The sequence below is a fragment of the Macrobrachium rosenbergii genome, chromosome 16 (genome assembly GCF_040412425.1).
Source record: "Macrobrachium rosenbergii isolate ZJJX-2024 chromosome 16, ASM4041242v1, whole genome shotgun sequence".
In the NCBI taxonomy this organism is placed as follows: Eukaryota; Metazoa; Arthropoda; class Malacostraca; order Decapoda; family Palaemonidae; genus Macrobrachium; species Macrobrachium rosenbergii.
Genome location: NC_089756.1, coordinates 45,604,656 through 45,624,404, shown reverse-complemented (window position 1 = coordinate 45,624,404; position 19,749 = coordinate 45,604,656). Strand labels below are relative to the sequence as shown.

General features: G+C 37.2%; 1 long non-coding RNA gene across 3 annotated transcripts in view; it reads right to left on the bottom strand.

Moving 5' to 3' along the window:
* The window catches only part of LOC136847399 (uncharacterized), a 105,849-nt gene extending 98,795 nt beyond the window's left edge, over nucleotides 1-7,054 (bottom strand). For 2 of the 3 annotated variants that reach the window (XR_010855728.1, XR_010855729.1), the window contains exon 1: nucleotides 6,891-7,032. This is a non-coding gene — a long non-coding RNA (uncharacterized lncRNA). Of the gene's footprint in view, nucleotides 1-6,890 lie in introns of all 3 variants that reach the window. The other variant, XR_010855727.1, reaches the window with a different exon arrangement.
* Nucleotides 7,055-19,749: the final 12,695 nt, after the last annotated feature.

Here is a 19,749-nt window from a genome sequence, read left to right as displayed (position 1 = left end):
AATTGTTTTTAAAACCACTACCTTCAGCTATCAGCTTGGAAAGTCATCTCTACTTTCATTTATATTAAATAGGGTACATATTTTCAAAATCCAACTGATTCATTAAAAATTAATGAATTTACATTAGCTGCAATCCAGTGTAGAAACTGCTTCGTGTTAAATTGTCACTACACAGTGTTATATTTCAGACTGTAATAAAAACCCTTGAAGTTTTCTTTTAGCCAAATTCAGAAGAAACACTAAGCAACTGTCCTCATGAGCAGCAATTAGAAGTGGATTCCTATCAATACTATGCTTATTAAGAAGTTATTTACTAATATCTGACCAATGATTTAGTCAAGGCAAGCAGGAAGAGTTATAGGCTACTTGAGTAGTACTTCAAACTGAAGTCAGACAAAGCGACTACCCAATACCAAGACCTCACCTAGAGCGAGAGGTCCTCGATTCAATCCTTTGCAATATATACACCATTTCTTTCCCTCAGCAATCATTTAGTAAAACTAATGCCATTTAGCTTTTTCTCTCCTTAAATCTTAAGGCTTTTCTGTTCAAGTTACTGAGACTAAAATAAAAGTAATTTTTTTTTTTTTTGTAGTTGCCACCCTGAAGTTCGGTCATTACATTCTTCACTACATCGTACTCAAATGTGTTAATAGTTTTTCATACAAGTCTACAAATACCACCATCAAGGAATGTTTCAAGTTCCATTCTAATCATAGAGATTACCACACTCTTAAGCAAGTATACTTTTTCTCAATATACAAATCAATAGCTAAGGTTAATTCCTAAGCTCTTTTGCTCTCAAACATGCTTGTCATTAAAAACGCACTTGTACCATGATAGTAACACTGCTGGCTTTCTAGAGTAAGCAAAAGTTGTCAAATTACTACTTTTCAATATCAGCCTCTAGCACGATCAACATGTGCCCCAGTTATCGAGGTTTGTACCCTTGGATTTTTCTCCAAACAATCCACAAGGCTCAAAGTTAAAAAGAAAGGTGATTACTCAGAACGGCGAAGAGATTCTTTGTTAAAACTCGGCAATATTACTCAGGATTCTTAGTTGAATACTTAATGAAGCTTCCAAAACTTTAGGATGCAAAGCCTTTAAGGACTGCCTCAAAATCACTAAGGTTAACCTGCATAATCTGCATAATTCAAAGTTATACTACTTTTATATACAAAAACTACCTACTTGCACCGCAAAGCATGATAACTATTATACTCGCCCTTACAACAGCAGCAGCCAGAAATATACAAAGTAAACTGCTCTTTTTAAGTAGGCCATCACCTTCTTATACTGTATTCTGAGAAGTTCGTACAACCCTCTCCTTGAGAAAGCAGTTTTGTCTCAGTTCCTTAAGACTGGTTCAGCGTGTGAATAAAACCTAAAGGTATGACTAAAAAAACCGAGGTCTTATAATGTTAAACACAGAGTCGAAACTATCACACAATTAGGGGCAATAACAGGTGCCGTAGGTTCAGCGTTAAGGGCAAAACCAAAGGCGGAGAAATAGAAGCAAGAAACTTTAACAGTATACAAAATACTACAAATACGAACGTATATGGTACTAAAAAAAATAGTCAAATGTTAGGATGCTGTAAAAAGTTTACAGTATTACCAATTCTAAAATTAATTCAAAGCTTAAGTAACTAATTATATTCAACTATACAACACACCAAAAACCTTACGCCTCATTAAATGTACCTGCACTTTGAAGTATAGCCGTATATAGACAAACTGAAAGGGTGTAATCAAAATATTCAAAGAACTTAGGCACACATCTGTCAGGAATAACGGTAAATGGGAACACATCACGATTAAAATGAAAATGATCAGCTTTGATACTGAGGCCAAGTATTCAAAGTAGCACTAACCGGAAAAAATGTCCACCCTATCTACAAATCAAATTGTCATTTCAAACCCCTTAAATGAAAATCATACTATATTCAAGGTACAGCACTCCGTTACTTTATTACTGAACTTCAAACTCAAGCTGAATGTTAAATACAACTACCAAAATCCAAATAGATTTCTAATAAAACTATTTTTATGCCATGCAACCCTCCCAACCACCTACGTCACTAATGATCAAAATTCCTAAAAGCAGAATTTTGAAAGCCACAATCGAATACAATACCCGGTTGGAAGTTTCGAAGGTACAGGGGAGGGGTGTTAGTGGTAAATTAAAGAAGAATACTGTGGCCTAGACCTAACTCGGTTTGATCAACACCGGGGAAATTAGGCCAGGTAGAAACAAGCCCCACAAAACCACAGTCAATTATTGTTAAAATATATCTCCAGTATTTGTACTTATATAATACTCCCGCCGAGAGTAAATACTGGTTCTACCACACCTTTTGGGGAAAATATTCTCAGGCCTGGTCAAACGTATAGTATTAAGTATCCGTAAAACAACAGATCACCCAACACATCACCTCTGTCAATTAACTAAATATAAACTAACCTTCATTGTAAAAGTCAACGATTATGTTTGTAAGGTACTTATATACAAACAACTGGTTAATATAAAAATATTAAAATGTGGTTTTAAATCACTAACATAAAACTAATCTTTTTACTTACAAAAAAATAAAGTTACATTACTCATTCACACTATTAAAAGTGAATTTAATGATTGCCATAAATAACAGTTCTTAAAATCACACAAAATAAGGAAATTTAAACATGAGTCTTCATTTCTTCCAGACCACAAGACCAACTCATGACTGACTTTCCCACTGCCTGGTCGATTGCTGCCAAGTATCCCTTTTTCGAAGTTTATCCTCTTGTTGGAGAGAGAGAGAGAGAGAGAGAGAGAGAGAGAGAGAGAGAGAGAACTGAATTTTATATGCAAGACCCTTACGTAACATCGACCAAGGAAAGTCAAAAAGATGGTTAACAGTATTTGTACTGAATAAAAAAAAAATTAAAATAGGTAGTCACTCAAGGGCTGTTAAAGGGACACTGGTAATTTTAATTGGTTGGTAATAATAATTTCATAAAAAATAGATAGGAATTTCAGACAGGTGATAAGGCACATGAGAAACACAACATTCCTTTTCCACAGGACATATGTGGAGGGCTTGGAGGCAACTAATAAGTTATGAATTAGTAATTAGGAGGTATACATAAATGAAAAATAGCACTTAGCTTTCTTTATGCTAATACAGCGTTTTAACCATGCACAGACTGGTTCCTTATATTTGGCCTAGAACTTTAATGCTGGCACATTCAGTAGTGGAATCACTTTTGGCAAGTTAAGCACTATGGCGTATGTTACTGGGCTAGTCACATCCGAGAGTAGACCTCACGCGGAATTTTCTTTCATTACCACGTTAAATCAAATAATTAACCTTCACAATACTTACATCCTTTCTACGAAAGAGCACATCCCAAGCGAGATGCATCTTTTCCAAAGTTCTGCAAGACTTGCCAACACTAATCCTGAAATGGATTTCACTCGTTGCGAGTGTTTTAAGGGTAAAGAATAAATTTGTATATAACTGTTCTGGAGATAATACGACACTTCGAGTTTCATTAAGTGACTCAATGGCAAGAAAATGGAATTGGCTAACTATTAAGATATAGGATAAGCATAGCTCCTAAATCAGGATTAAACATTATTCTTATCCAAAACTAAATTATTTTTAAACCCCTTTTAGTAAGTAATACCAACGACAAAAACTGGCAAGCTTACAATAGTTTTATAAATAATTCGCAGACATTTTACCCTTTTAAGCTCAACTATACTCCAAAATATCAGCTACTTTAGGGTAGCCTTGACTGATTCATCTAAGTAAAGTCCTCGTACCTAAAAAAAATAAATGTCGAAGCCAGCCTTATATGCAGTCAGTTTACAACGTGCCAAGGTGAAATTTACATTTGGATCAACATCAACCATACGTTCCAGAAAACGATTGACAACACAGACCAGTAAAAATTTTTTTATCAACATGAGCAAACGCTTTCACAAACCCCATCCTCCTCACACAATTCCAAACACTTCATTGCCCTCAAGGATTTTTAGTGGACTGAAAACTACCAGCATCTAATGTTGGTCTTTATTATGAGATGGTATTATTTTTTCCTTCTCATGTTTCAAAAACGACGTGCAAAATCTCAAAGCAATTTCACTGCAGAGTTACTACCAAACCCCAGTAAGTAATTTTAAAGCAAAACCAATGGCAATTAAACAAATGCATTCTATACCCATCAGCTTTTAAACAACCAGTCCTCAAGTATAGGAAGAAGTCTGATTAGACGCCAAAGGGTGGTTGTACAGTCCCAATGTTTCATATTCCTTCAACAGATGTCTTAATTCTAAAAAGATCCGCGGAACACCAGCCCCTCATGAACCCAAAACACAAACTACGGTAGATTTCTCAAACAATCTTGGTGTTAACATCTCAAATGATATCACCTGTACTGTATTATATACACCTTTCTATATTAAAAAATTGTATCAATAAAATATTTCCATGCAGGCTCTTCTGTAGAATTAAGTCCTGCATTAACCTTAAGCTGTGCAGCAAACTTTTTCTTATCTATCCGTTTAACACAAAGGACGCTTCACCCTTCTCCGAAAGTCTGGCTGTTAAGATTCAGTAGCCTACTGACCATAAGCCTAAAAACTTTATAGACGTTGAAGATAATCTAGGCACACATTACAAAACAAAACTACACAAATAGTTCTAGAACAGGCTAACTGTACTTTTTGAAGATTTTTCTTCACTGTCAGGATCAGTAATGAACAGTACTGAATGACCTTACTAATCGTTGGTAAATTAATTAGCACAGGAGAACGTGATGTACGTACCCTTTGTGCAATGCCACCATTACTATTCAAGTGACATACCAAAAAGAAACAAAGGTTTTAGTACTAAAAGCGAAGTTACTACTGCTATTTTTGCAGGAGTTGCTTATAATAAAACAGATTTGTTTTATCGACATCATACCTTTTACCTGAACTGTATTTTTAATCAACAAAGAATTCTGAAGATCCGAGCTCTGGCTGTACACCCAGTCCTGTGTTCACTAAATATCAGCAAAACAAAGTATATTTCAATATCGAATTAAGGATAAAGATTTAAATTAAAGATTTAAAGTAAGATCTACCTTCTTTAACATTATTTCAGATTGTGGGGAGGAGGAGGGAGCAAATTTTTAAATACTGTTGATATGTAACGAAAGCATGCGAAGGATTCACCCATTCTGACATTCTTCAGCTTGTCAGTCACGATCTTTCAAGAAAAACGTGCCAGTGCGGCTTCTATACATTTTTTTTATTCCAATGCAATTTCTTATCGATTCGTTTTAATAACAAACCTCACGACACTGTTGGGAGACAATGCCTGATTTATATACTTTGGCAGCATTTCTATATCTAAAACACTGCATGCTTTTCTCAACCGTATTCTCTACAACTCTAGCAGTCACTGTAGGTTATATGCCAAGTTCTAAAGTACTTCTTGTTACAAGCCTAAGGAATGACTGGTTTACATAATCTTGGTCATCCTGCCTTCTTGCCGATCTCCATGCCCCTCTAATTTTCCATTAACAGCTTCCTCAACCAAAGTAAAATTCCACACTGCCAAGCGTATACACGTATTTTAGCAGAATTTCTTGCATTGATGGTTACGACGATTTCGAAGACTACCCCCTTCCGCCCCCGTTTCAGTTATGGTTTCAGAAAGGTAGCCCTGCCAAATTGTTTTAAGACGACGAACTCTTCATTCACGGTCCCTTTTACCAGGAAAAAAATTGTGCTAGATATTTCAAAGAGCCAAAAGGATTTAAGAAAGGAACATTTACTCGTCTTCGAGAGCATTTACCTTGTTTACGCTAGTTATAACATTTATTTTGTATATGGAGAAATCTAGTGAACTACTTAATGTCAGTTTCACGTAGAAAATTCACTAACTCAAGGAAAACTTACACAGCTTTGGATTTCTTAATAGAAATGCGATATCATTAAAAAACAACTGCTATTAGACTGAGTCTGCCGAACTAAAAATCCGACTATCTTCGTCGCAAATATTTAGTTATAAACTGTCAATTACAACATCCGAGTACTTCGTAGAAGTGGGTTAAAAAAGCCTACTTCAGGTTTTGATACATCCCAGGGAGGTGGTTTCCAACAGTTCATAGGATTACCTGCAGCAGCTTAACACCGATTGCTCCAAATGAGTCTACGGCACATAGGCCCAGATCCTACCTAATGTTTAAATTTCAGCTCATCCTCATAACATGTTTAACTGAAATATTACTAAAACCTTACGGACAAACTTTTCTTGGGCATGGGCTGGTTTCAACTGAATTTTCAAAGGACAGCACATTTCAGGGTTGGAGAACCACGTTAAAAGTGACTAGCCTGCTTTTGGCTTACCTTTGGTGATTTGACTTGCAAAAATATTGGCCATAACAGCGAATTACGTGCAAGAAATGGGGCTTTTGCCCCATATTAGCTGTTTGTCAGCTTTTTTTGGGGATTACACAAGTTACCACTTTTTCGTTGCCTCTACAAGACAAGCTGGGAATTAGTTTTATACTGGAAGCGCAAAATTCAATAAGAGTACCGTTAGAAAGTATAGTCACATCCACATTTTTTATATACAGAACAGATATTAGATGCTAGCAAGTATCCGGTAATTACCCAAGGAGTTTCGCGTCAACACTCCCATACTCTGAACTTGGAAGAGGCGACGGCCAGCACAAAGTGTTTAACATTTAATCTGCTTCAAGCTCGAGTTATACCTTTACACTTGACCAACTACTGTATTGGACCCTAAAGACTTCGGTTTCCACACTTACAGCCATTACCGAGGAAACATTCTTACAGATATACTTTGCTATGTCTTACCCGATATACGAATACTATAAATATTTACCTTAAATCCACATAATGCTGACAAATGTTTCGATACTAACAATCACTATATACAAAAACAGAGGCATACTGTCTCAATACTCTGACCAAAACAAGAGTTCTTTTGTAAATACCGCGCTTTCGAGAGTTCTAACCAATCACAGACGTTCATGTAGATTTTCTCTCAAGTAGAGGATGTAGCACGACTCCTCATTGGCTGAGAGGCAACCAAGAATTCTCCAGGAATACAGTTTCACTTTCTCGAGACATTACGAAACTGCATGTAAAACAGCGACACCTGTTAGTAATGTGACTAACTAAAATTACTAACTATAAAAAAAACTTTATTTTAAATATCTTTATATTAATGGGGCAAATATTCTCTTGTTATAAATATTCCTTACAAATATATATATATATATATATATATATATATATATATATATATATATATATATATATATATATATATATATATATATATGTATATATATATATATATATATATATATATATATATATATATATATATATATATATATATATAGTGTACAGTATACTTAAGGTATTTTCTCAGTCTATTTCCGTTTCTTAAAACAGATAATTCTAAAATTTAAAAAGCAACTTAATACTTGATAACTCGGCGAAATAGAAATGTTAGCTACAGCGCTAAACAAAATAATAATAATAATAATAATAATAATAATAATAAATAAAAAGAATAATAATAATAATAATAATAATAATAATAATAATAATAATAATAATAATAATAAAAACTTGTCTCGAAATGCACTGAACAGGGAAAAATGTTCTAGAAGGAGTAGGAAAAAGTTCACAGCGTTAATCAGATCAGATCGCGTATTCCTATAAGGGCGGGGTTGTGGGCTCTCGAATCAAAATGCTGTTCATAAAAATGCGCTTTTTTTTATCTGCCTGTAAGGTTGACCTCCTTATATAAAAACTTGAGAACTAGCGTATTTTTAACAAACCTTAGCAACCTGATAAGCGTGGCAGTGGGTCCTAATGAAGGCTAAAAATGAAAAAAGAAAAACTTGTGCAGTTGTTTTCAAAACTCTCGCGATAATTGTTCTTCCACACAGTCACAAAGACGCAATTTATTTTAATAGGTATAATTAACCCAGAGAAGATTTAATTTTGTGTAATAAAATAAAGCATGCGCCATAGAATGGTGTTATGAAGCACTCGACTCGTTGTTGAAGTTCTCACTTCTTAATTTCAAAATTTTATAACCACAGTTATCAAATTATAGACATAGGTTCTGTAGAAAGAACATGACATTTAGACTGAAGAGAACTATCCTTCACCGACAAAGTTTTACGAAGGAACCCTTTCCCCAGGGATTATAATAAAGCACCAGTAATTTTTTTCTCCTACCATGATTTTTACGGAGACGTCGTGGTAGCTTAAGAAATGAATGTAGGAGACAGCGAAGGTGGGTTTTCTATATACTGTAAATGCATACCTGTTCTGTTTTCTTATGATCAGTACATTCATTTTTCCCCATCATGGAACATCACAGTTTACGCCAGATTTTCGGCTTCAACCCAGCTGTCAAGCACATCTTCAGACGGTACGAACGGCTAGTACATGGGTTACACAAGAGGAAGAATCAGAGAAATTTTCTACAAGAATGCCTACAGGAACAAGTTTCTCCCAAAATGTACGGTTTCACGCGTTGGACATCGGCGTCAGACCCATTTCCGGACTCCATCCGCACATTCCTCCAAGACAGAATACAAGCCACACACCAAGACATCTATGTGATTAGAAGAAAAATAAGTGAGCTAGCCACGTCACTTCGCCTCATGTGCAGGGATGATGGTATGTACAGATATCTTTCATATTTTGTGCTATCAGGTGCTGTTGAAAACAGTGAATCCCACTCCAGAAATTTGTGCTACAAATTAAAAAGACTGATTAGGAACAGCGTATGGAATAATCTTGGCCTTCCCAATAATGTGCTGAATCTCTCTAACCATCCCCTCACTGCAGAAGAACAGACCGTTTTAAATCTTGGAGTTTCATTCGCTCTAAAACCTGGTCCCGAGAGTAATCTTAATTTCCTAGTTGCTTTTGATAAACATTTTGCAAAAAACAATTATGACAAGAAAGAGGCATGTCTCAAAGGCATTTTGCTAAATGTCTTGGAGCAAAATAACAACAAAAATTCGCTCCCGAAAAGATTCCAAAATGCTTTAGTTAGTTTAAGGAAAAGGGGGGATATCATCATCACAAAATCTGACAAAGACGGGAAAATAGTTCTGTTAGACAAGGAGACATACATCAATAAAGTTCAAGAACTTCTAAACGATGCGGAGACCTATGACAAATTAACGAAAGATCCCACAACAAATATTGCTGCTCAATTTAACAAATCAGTCAGAACCATAGGGGCAATAAAAAGACATAGAATTACTAGAGACATTCAAGGTAATCAACCCCTCTCTCCCTATTTTTACGGCCTCCCGAAAACACATAAAGATGGGGATTCCCTTACGCCCCATATCTAGCAGGGGCTCTTTCATGTACAAATTATCAAAATGGCTCGCAGACTTGTTATCACCCTTTCTAGAACCTTCTCATCCTCCCACGTCAAACATGCAGAGGATTTCATACAAAAAATTTAATAGTTTAAACATCCCCTCAAACAACATCAAATTGCTCAGCCTAGACGTCGAGTCATTATTTACCAAAGTCCCGATTGCCGACGTGTTGTCTTTCTTAGAGAGGAAGTTACAACCATATGAAGACCATTTTCCTCTTGGCATAGATAAAACTTTAAAACTTATCAACCTCTGTGTAACTAACAACGTGTTTTTTCTTTCAATGGTAATTTTACAAACAAAAATTTGGCTGTAGCATGGGAAGTCCCCTGTCACCCCTTCTAGCAAACTTGTACATGGAATATTTCGAAACAGAACTTTTGTCGTCTATCAAACCCCATAATATGATCTGGCTTAGATACGTAGATGATATCTTTACTTTCTGGGACAATAGCTGGGGTGACTTTAATGAATTTTTTAATAGGCTAAATTCGCTAGTTCCGACCATAAAATTTAAAACAGAATGGGAAAAGGACGGAAAACTGCCGTTCCTAGATGTACTGATCATAAGAAAACAGAACAGGTATGCATTTACAGTATATAGAAAACCCACCTTCGCTGTCTCCTACATTCATTTCTTAAGCTACCACGACGTCTCCGTAAAAATCATGGTAGGGTGCAACTTATTCCTCAGAGGACTTAGGATATGTTCAAATGAGTACCTGGATAAAGAATTTAACACGATCCGCCAACACCTAACGCAACTGCTATATCCACCACACATTATCGAGAGGGCTATTAACAAAGCGAATAAAATATACTATAAAGGTCCCACTCACAACAGACAAATAGATTTCAACAACAAAATAAAGCTTCCGTACGATGAAAACATCCAAAAGGCTTCCGAGCAACTCAGGCCTAACAATCCTTTCATTTTCCATTATCCCAAATCCATTGGGAGTTCGCTCGTTAACGTATACTTAAATAACAAAAGGGAAGAAGCCGGAGTTTACAAGATACCGTGTAGTAATTGTCAGGACATCTACGTAGGCGAGACAGGTAGATCGCTCTCGCAAAGAATAACAGAGCACAAAAAGATCAGTACGTTACGCTTCGGAGAGTTCGGGAATTTTCCTACATATCAGAAATACAGGGCATGCCATTAACTGGAGTGGGGCGGAGTTGGTTTTCAAAAGTAGCTGTCCGTACAAAAGAAGGATGCTGGAATCTGCTATCATCAATCAAACCAACAATATGAACCTGTCAGGAGGACATTGGAAATCGGATGACATCGACACCTTAATCCTCAAACCCCTCATGAAGAGGATGACCCAGGAAGCGCGACCGCCAGATCCATCGCCAAACGGGAGCTAATGAGGCCAAAACCACTAGGAATTTGGCCATTCTCCTCCTTAAGAAACGCCACCTCCATAGCATCGGAGGCCTAGGGCCACACCTTTATGTTTTTGTATATATACCATTGTAACTTTCCACCTGTCCATATTCTACCACTGAACAGGGCACAGAAGCTAGTGCCCGAAATATATGGTTTCAACGTTTAAATAGTGTTTTATGGGCCTTCTTATATTCATATTACACTGTAGTATTACAGGAAAAGACATTCATATATATATATATATATATATATATATATATATATATATATATATATATATATATATATATATATATAAAAAATCAGCATGTCACCATAATTGTCGTATTTGTGTTATACGTGCATATAAGCTGAAATTATATGCACTGTCACTGTACGTCATATGTCAATGCATATGCATCTTAATTAAGAGCATTGTATGAATATCTCACATCTATATATACAGAGAGAGAGAGAGAGAGGGAGAGGCCTTCTTTTAAAAGCTTGTCCTGTTCAAATTACTGGTCGTCTAGCCTCTATCACAGCCCTTTGTTGGCCGAGTCGGTTAAGCTTCAGACTGTCACTCGATGGGCCGGAGTTCAATTCCTGCGGCCGGCTGATGAAAAGTTAGAGGAATTTATTTCTGGTGATAGAAATTCATTTCTCGCTATAATGTGGTTCGGATTCCACAATAAGCTGTAGGTCCCGTTGCTAAGTAACCAATTGGTTCTTAGCCACGTAAAACAAGTCTAATCCTTCGGGCCAGCCCTAGGAGAGCTGTTAATCAACTCAGTGGTCTGGTAAAACTAAGGTATACTTAACTTTAACTTAGCCTCTATCACCAGCTTTATCCTCTGTGCCTTCGTGGTTCTGCCCGAAAGGTAGGATCAAATGCCAAGACATCATCGTCAAAGCGACTTTCTCTCATTCATCATAATTCCTCTGGATCAACAGCGTTATCTCCGCCTCCTCTTAATTAAACCGCCCCCGCGGTTGTGGTAACATCCTTCTAAGGATTATCGTCTTGCTTGGCAATTAGAGAGCTCTCCGGGGCCCGACGGAGATCAGCATGACGCTGATGCCTGTTTCCTCAGAAAGAATTTCTCTCTCTCTCTCTCTCTCTCTCTCTCTCTCTCTCTCTCTCTCTCTCTCTCTTCAGAAGTCACTCGGAGATTCCAGTCTTGAAGCTGGAAGCGAAGAATTAATTACTTTTTGCTGAGACTTATAATCATAGAAGAATCATTACTTCACTATGCTTTCATCAGTATTTGGCATTTATTAGCCGCTTTGCATTTTCTCATGATAAATGCATAATATATCTTCATGAACGCAACTCTCTCTCTATCTCTTTGTTTACATATGTACTGTATGTACAGAGTATATATATATATATATATATATATATATATATATATATATATATATATATATATATATATATATATATATATATATATATATATATATATATATATATATATATATATATATATATATATATATATATATATATATATATATATATATATATATATACACTGTATTTCACGTACCATTCTCCCAGGAGTTGTGAGGAGAACATGTCCAAGCCATCTCCATTTACCGTTCAGCAGAATCTTATCTATACACGTAACCTCTGTAGTATCCCTTAAGGTATCATTCCTCATTTTCTCCTGCCATATGTTCCTTAATATTCTTACTAAAGCTTCATTTTCAAATCTACAAATTTTTTAGTTTCATTGCTATGGGAAAAAGCCTGATGTTGAGAAGATATGTGCGAGTGTGTGCGTGCATGTGCCTGTGCATGTGCGTCCTTAGATATGTGTGCGTTCCATAGTTGTTTGAGCAAGTGTTGCGTTTTTGTCGTGCAATACTGCTGCACCAGTCAAATCACTGATGTTCCCTGGATCCCCCGAGAATGAATTCAGTCCGTTAGAAGGGAGAGTAACGCAGTACATGGTAGAAGACCAAGGATTATTTAACGATCTCCAGTAGGTATCAGTGCGTATATATATGACGGCAATTCAAGAAACAAGACTAACGGTGGTGACAGGGAAAGTCACAGATAAAAAAAACAAAATATGAAATGCCTGCGAACCGCTGTTCGTTTGTGAAAATACTTGAGAAAAACGCGACTGCGGATAATGATTCTGTGCCACGATGGAGATGCCGTTTCAAGATCACATTACTGATCCCAATCGTTTTAACAACGAAACTTTTGTAACCCTTATTTTTAGATGATATCTGTTATGCACGTTTCCATTAACTTTCGAACAGTGTTTTTATGTACTTTTGCTCAAAGGCAGATATTCTACTGCTTGCTTTGGTAGTGGATTAATCTCCTCAGAAGAAAATGTTTTCATATAAAAATCCCTACTGGAATCGTAACATTTATAAGTTTTTCACCTTCATATATAAAGTCCATTTCAGATACCTAAAGAAAACAGCGCTACTTTTAATTCAAGCAACCACCTGCGCTTATGGTCAATTCCCCAATCCTTTTTTCTTGTGAATCAAATAGAAGCACTTTCTGTCCGAGTTTCTTTTTCAATGAACTAAAAAAAAAAAGGCTTTCTTTGCTCTGCTTTTCTTTAAGGATGACCATCAGAAGTCTCGTTACTCCAGGATACACTTTCCTAAATAGTAATGATAATAATGCGAAGACACTCCGTGACTGAAGGAACTCAGACAAGGGGTCGAATTCAGCTGAAGAAAGAATCTTCAAGGAGTCTTCAGGGATTCTTCGGTGAAGATTTTGGCGCCAATACGAAGACTATCATTTTCTCAAACTAGAGCATAGTCATTCATGTAATGATGGCCACCTCCGGCGATTCCGGAGGAAATCTTTGAAGGGGTCCTTTTTGGGTTTGTTTGTAGGGCCCAGGGTCCAATTCAGCCGGGACCCCTTGCGTGGTGAAGGTGGCATATTCTAATCCTGGGGTGAAAAAAAAAAAAAAAAAAAAAAGAGTCCAGCCTCAAAAATGGAACTTTCAAAATTTTCGACCTAACTAACCTTGTTAGTACAGTTCTATTAATTTTGGGGATGTAAATTTTTTAGGCCAATATTTCCAGTTTCTAAAAATCGATGAATAGAAATTCAGACTTGCATAATTCTAAAATGACTCTTAGCTTACAGGGCCTCAAAGTCGATTTTTTAGTTTATACAATAAAAAATTCAGGCATCCAAAACTCAGCAAGGCCTGAACGTATTGATGTTTTGTATGAATTTTTTAAATAGAACGGATCAAAGTAAATGGGCTCTAATTGAGGCCTAATGTCCGTGGCAGGTTCCCTCTCGGCTATGGGACCTCAAATTTGGTGTTTTTTGTTAATTTTACATATGAACCTTGCAATTTCAAAATGACACCTGCAATACTTAAAAGGTTACAGGAACCTTGAAACTGAAAAATGACACATGGAATACTACAACAGAGTGCCAATGATGAAAGGCTACCAGCTATATAAATGGTAGAAATTACCCTTGAAATTGAAAATGACACCTGTTATACTGCTGAAGAAAGAGTCTTCAAGTAGTCTTCAGGGAATCTTGGGTGAGGATTCTGGAGCCAATATGAAGACTATCATTTTCTCAAACTAGAGCATAGTCATTCATGTAATGATGGCACCTCCGGCGATTCGGAGGAAATCTTTTGTAAGGGTTGTTTTTTTTTTTTTTTGTGGGGCCCAGGGTCCAATTCAGCTGAAGAAAGAATCTTCAAGGAGTCTTCAGGATTCTTCGATGAAGATTTTGGCGCCAATATGAAGACTATCATTTTCTCAAACTAGAGCATAGTCATTCATGTAATGATGGCCACCTCCGGCGATTCCTTTAGGAGGAAATCTTTGAAAGAATAAAGGGTCCTTTTTGTTTTTTTTGTGGTAATGGGCCCAGGGTCCAATTCAGCTGAAGAAAGAATCTTCAAAATCTTAGAGTCTTCAGGGATTCTTCGGTGAAGAATTTGGCGCCAATACGAAGACTATCATTTTCTCAAACTAGAGCATAGTCATTCATGTAATGATGGCCACCTCCGGCGATTCGGAGGAAATCTTTGGTAAGGGGTCCTTTTTGTTTTTTTGTGGGGCCCAGGGTCCAATTCAGCTGAAGAAAGAATCTTCAAAGAGTCTTCAGGGATTCTTCGGTGAAGAATTTGGCGCCAATACGAAGACTATCATTTTCTCAAACTAGAGCATAGTCATTCATGTAATGATGGCCACCTCCGGCGATTCCGGAGGAAATCTTTGGTAAGGGGTCCTTTTTTGTTTTTTTTGTGGGCCCAGGGTCCAATTCAGCTGAAGAAAGAATCTTCAAAAGGAGTCTTCAGGGATTCTTCGGTGAAGATTTTGGCGCCAATACGAAGACTATCATTTTCTCAAACTAGAGCATAGTCATTCATGTAATGATGGCCACCTCCGGCGATTCCGGAGCCAATATGAAATCTTTTCAGTAAGGGGTCCTTTTTGTTTTTTTTTGTGGCCCAGGGTCCAATTCAGCTGAAGAAAGAATCTTCAAAAAGAGTCTTCAGGATTCTTCGGTGAAGATTTTGGCGCCAATACGAAGACTATCATTTTCTCAAACTAGAGCATTGTCATTCATGTAATGATGGCCACCTCCGGCGATTCCGGAGGAAATCTTTGGTAAGGGGTCCTTTTTTGTTTTTTTTTTTCAGCTAAAGCCCAGGGTCCAATTCAGCTGAAGAAAGAATCTTCAAGGAGTCTTCATGGATTCTTTGGTGAAGATTTTAGAGCCAATATTGACTATCATTTTTCAAACTAGAGCATAGTGAAAAAGGCTACCAGCTATATAAATGGTAGAAATTACCCTTGAAATTGAAAAATGACACCTGTTATACTGCTGAAGAAAGAGTCTTCAAGGATTCTTCAGGGAATCTTGGGTGAGATTTTGGAGCCAATATGAAGACTATCATTTTCTCAAACTAGAGCATAGTCATTCATGTAATGATGGCCACCTCCGGCGATTCCGGAGAATATCTTTGTAAGGGGTCCTTTTTTTTTTTGTGGGGCCCAGGGGTCCAATTCAGCTGAAGAAAGAATCTTCAAGGGGTCTTCAGGGATTCTTCGGTGAAGATTTTGGCGCCAATACGAAGACCATCATTTTCTCAAACTAGAGCATAGTCATTCATGTAATGATGGCCACCTCCGGCGATTCTGGAGGAAATCTTTACTGTAAGGTCCTTTTTTTTTTTTTGTGGGGCCCAGGGTCCAATTCAACTGAAGAAAGAATCTTCAAGGAGTCTTCAGGGATTCTTCGGTGAAGATTTTTGGCGCCAATACGAAGACTATCATTTTCTCAAACTAGAGCATAGTCATTCATGTAATGATGGCCACCTCCGGCGATTCCGGAGGAAATCTTTGGTAAGGGTCCTTTTTTTTTTTTTTTGTGGGGCCCAGGGTCCAATTCACCTGAAGAAAGAATCTTCAAGGAGTCTTCAGGGATTCTTCGGTGAAGATTTTGGAGCCAATACGAAGGCCTCATTTTCTCAAACTAGAGCATAGTCATAAAGGCTACCAGCTATATAAATGGTAGAAATTACCCTTGAAATTGAAAAATGACACCTGTTATACTGCTGAAGAAAGAGTCTTCAATGAGTCTTCAGGGAATCTTGGGTGAGGATTTTGGAGCCAATATGAAGACTATTATTTTCTCAAACTAGAGCATAGTCATTCATGTAATGATGGCCACCTCCGGCGATTCCGGAGGAAATCTTTAAGGGGGTCCTTTTTGTTTTTTTTGTAAAATTAGGGGTCCAATTCAGCTGAAGAAAGAATCTTCAAGGAGTCTTCAGGGATTCTTCGGTGAAGATTTTGGCGCCAATACAGAAGACTATCATTTTCTCAAACTAGAGCATAGTCATTCATGTAATGATGGCCACCTCAGCGATTCCGGAGGAAATCTTTGGTAAGGGTCCTTTTTTGTTTTTTTTGTGGGGCCCAGGGGTCCAATTCACCTGAAGAACGAATCTTCAAGGAGTTTTCAAGGATTCTTCGGTGAAGATTTTTTATCCAATACGAAGACTATCATTTTCTCAAACTAGAGCATAGTCATTCATGTAATGATGGCCACCTCCGGCGATTCCGGAGAAATCTTTGAAATTCCTTTTTTTTTTTTTTTGGGCCCAGGGTCCAATTCACCTGAAGAAAGAATCTTCAAAGGAGTCTTCAGGGATTCTTCATTGAGATTTTGGCGCCAATACGAAGACTATCATTTTCTCAAACTAGAGCATAGTGATAAAATCTACAAGCTATATAAATGGTAGAAATCTTTGACCCTTTTGTTTTTTTAAAATGACACCTGTTATACTACTGAAGAAAGAGTCTTCAAGGAGTCTTTCAGGAATCTTGGGTGAGGATTTTTCGGAGCCAATATGAAGACTATCATTTTCTCAAACTAGAGCATAGTCATTCATGTAATGATGGCCCCTCCAGCACGATTCCGGAGGAAATCTTTATCAAGGGGTCCTTTTTGTTTTTTTCTGTAATCAGGGTCCAATTCAGCTGAAGAAAGAATCTTCAAGGAGTCTTCAGGGATTCTTCGGTGAAGATTTTGGCGCCAATACGAAGACTATCACTTTCTCAAACTAGAGCATAGTCATTCATGTAATGATGGCCACCTCCGGCGATTCCGGAGGAAATCTTTTAAGTAAGGGTCCTTTTTTTTGTTTGGTCCCAGGGGTCCAATTCAGCCGGGACCATTGCGTGGTGAAGGTGGCATATTCTAATCCTGGGTGTAAAAAAAAAAAAAAAAAAAAAAAAAAAAAAAGCCCAGCCTCAAAAATGGAACTTTCAAAATTTTCGACCTAACTAACCCTTGTTAGTACAGTTCTATTAATTTTGGGGATGTAAAATTTTTTGGGCCAATATTTCAGTTTCTAAAAATCGATGAATAGAAATTCAGACTTGCATAATTCTAAAATGACTCTTGCTACGGGCCTCAAAGTCGATTTTTTAGTTTATACAATAAAAATTCAGGCATCCAAAACTCAGCAAGGCCTGAACGTATTGATGTTTTGTATGAATTTTTTTTAATAGAACGGATCAAAGTAAAGGGGCTCTAATTGAGGCCTAATGTCCGTGAGGTTCCCTCTCGGCTATGGGACCTCAAATTTGGTGTTTTTGTTAATTTTACATATAAACCTTTGCAATTTCAAAATGACACCTGCATTACTTATAAGGTTACAGGAACCTTGAAACTGAAAAATGACACATGGAATACTACAACAGAGTGCCAATGATGAAAGGCTACCAGCTATATAAATGGTAGAAATTACCATTGAAATTGAAAAAAGAAACATGTTATACTGCTGAAGAAAGAGTCTTCAAGGAGTCTTCAGGGAATCTTGGGTGAGGATTTTGGAGCCAATATGAAGACTATCATTTTCTCAAACTAGACATAGTCATTCATGTAATGATGGCCACCAGCGATTCGGAGAAATCTTTAGTAAGGGTCGTTTTTATTTTTTTTTGTGGGGCCCAGGGGTCCAATTCAGCTGAAGAAAGAATCTTCAAAAGTCTTCGGGATTCTTCGGTGAAAGATTTTGGCGCCAATACAAGACTATCATTTTCTCAAACTAGAGCATAGTCATTCATGTAATGATGGCCTCCGGCGATTCCGGAGAAATCTTTGTAAAAGGGCCCTTTTTGTTTTTTTTTTTTTTTTTGTGGGGCCCAGGGGTCCAATTCAGCTGAAGAAAGAATCTTGTAAGAGTCTTCAGGGATTCTTCGGTGAAGAATTTGGCGTAATACGAAGACTATCATTTTCTCAAACTAAAGCATAGTCATTCATGTAATGATGGCCACCTCGGCGATTCGGAGGAAATCTTTATTAAAGGGGTCCTTTTTTGTTTTTTTTTGTGGGCCCAGGGTCCAATTCAGCTGAAGAATCTTCAAAGGAGTCTTCAGGGATTCTTCGGTGAAAGATTTTGGCGCCAATGAAGACTATCATTTTCTCAAACTGACATAGTCATTCATGTAATGATGGCCACCTCCGGCGATTCGGAGGAAATCTTTGAAGTAAGGGGTCCTTTTGTTTTTCTTCTTGTGGGGCCCAGGGGTCAATTCAGCTGAAGAAAGAATCTTCAAAGGAGTCTTCAGGGATTCTTGGTGAAGATTTTGGCGTAATCACGAAGACTATCATTTTCTCAAACTAGAGCATAGTCATTCATGTAATGATGGCCACCTCCGGCGATTCCGGAGGGAAATCTTTTAGTAAGGGTCCTTTTTTTTTTTTTATGGGGCCCAGGGGTCAATTCAGCTGAAGAAAGAATCTTCAAAGGTCTTCAGGGATTCTTCGGTGAAGATTTTGGCGCCAATACGAAGACTATCACTTTCTCAAACTAGCATAGTCATTCATGTAATGATGGCACCTCCGGCGATTTCGGAGGAAATCTTTGGTAAGGGGTCCTTTTTGTTTGTTTGAGCCCCAGGGGTCCAATTCAGCCGGGACCATTGCGTGGTGAAGGTGGCATATTCTAAATCCTGGGGTGTAAAAAAAAAAAAAAAAAAAAAAGTCAGCCTCAAAAATGGAACTTTCAAAATTTTCTTCGACCTAACTAACCCTTGTTAGTACAGTTCTATTAATTTTGGTGATGTAAAATTTTTTGGGCCAATATTTCAATTTCTAAAAATCGATGAATAGAAATTCAGACTTGCATAATTCTAAAATGACTCTTAGCTACAGGGGCCTCAAAGTCGATTTTTTAGTTTATACAATAAAAATTCAGGCATCCAAAACTCAAGGCCTGAACGTATTGATGTTTTGTATGAATTTTTAATAGAACGGATCAAAGTAAAAGGGGCTCTAGTGAAATTTCTAATGTCCGTAACAGGCTCCTCTGCTATGGGACCTCAAATTTGGTGTTTTTTGTTAATTTTACATATGAACCTTGCAATTTAAGTATTACCTGCATTGTAAGGTTACAGGA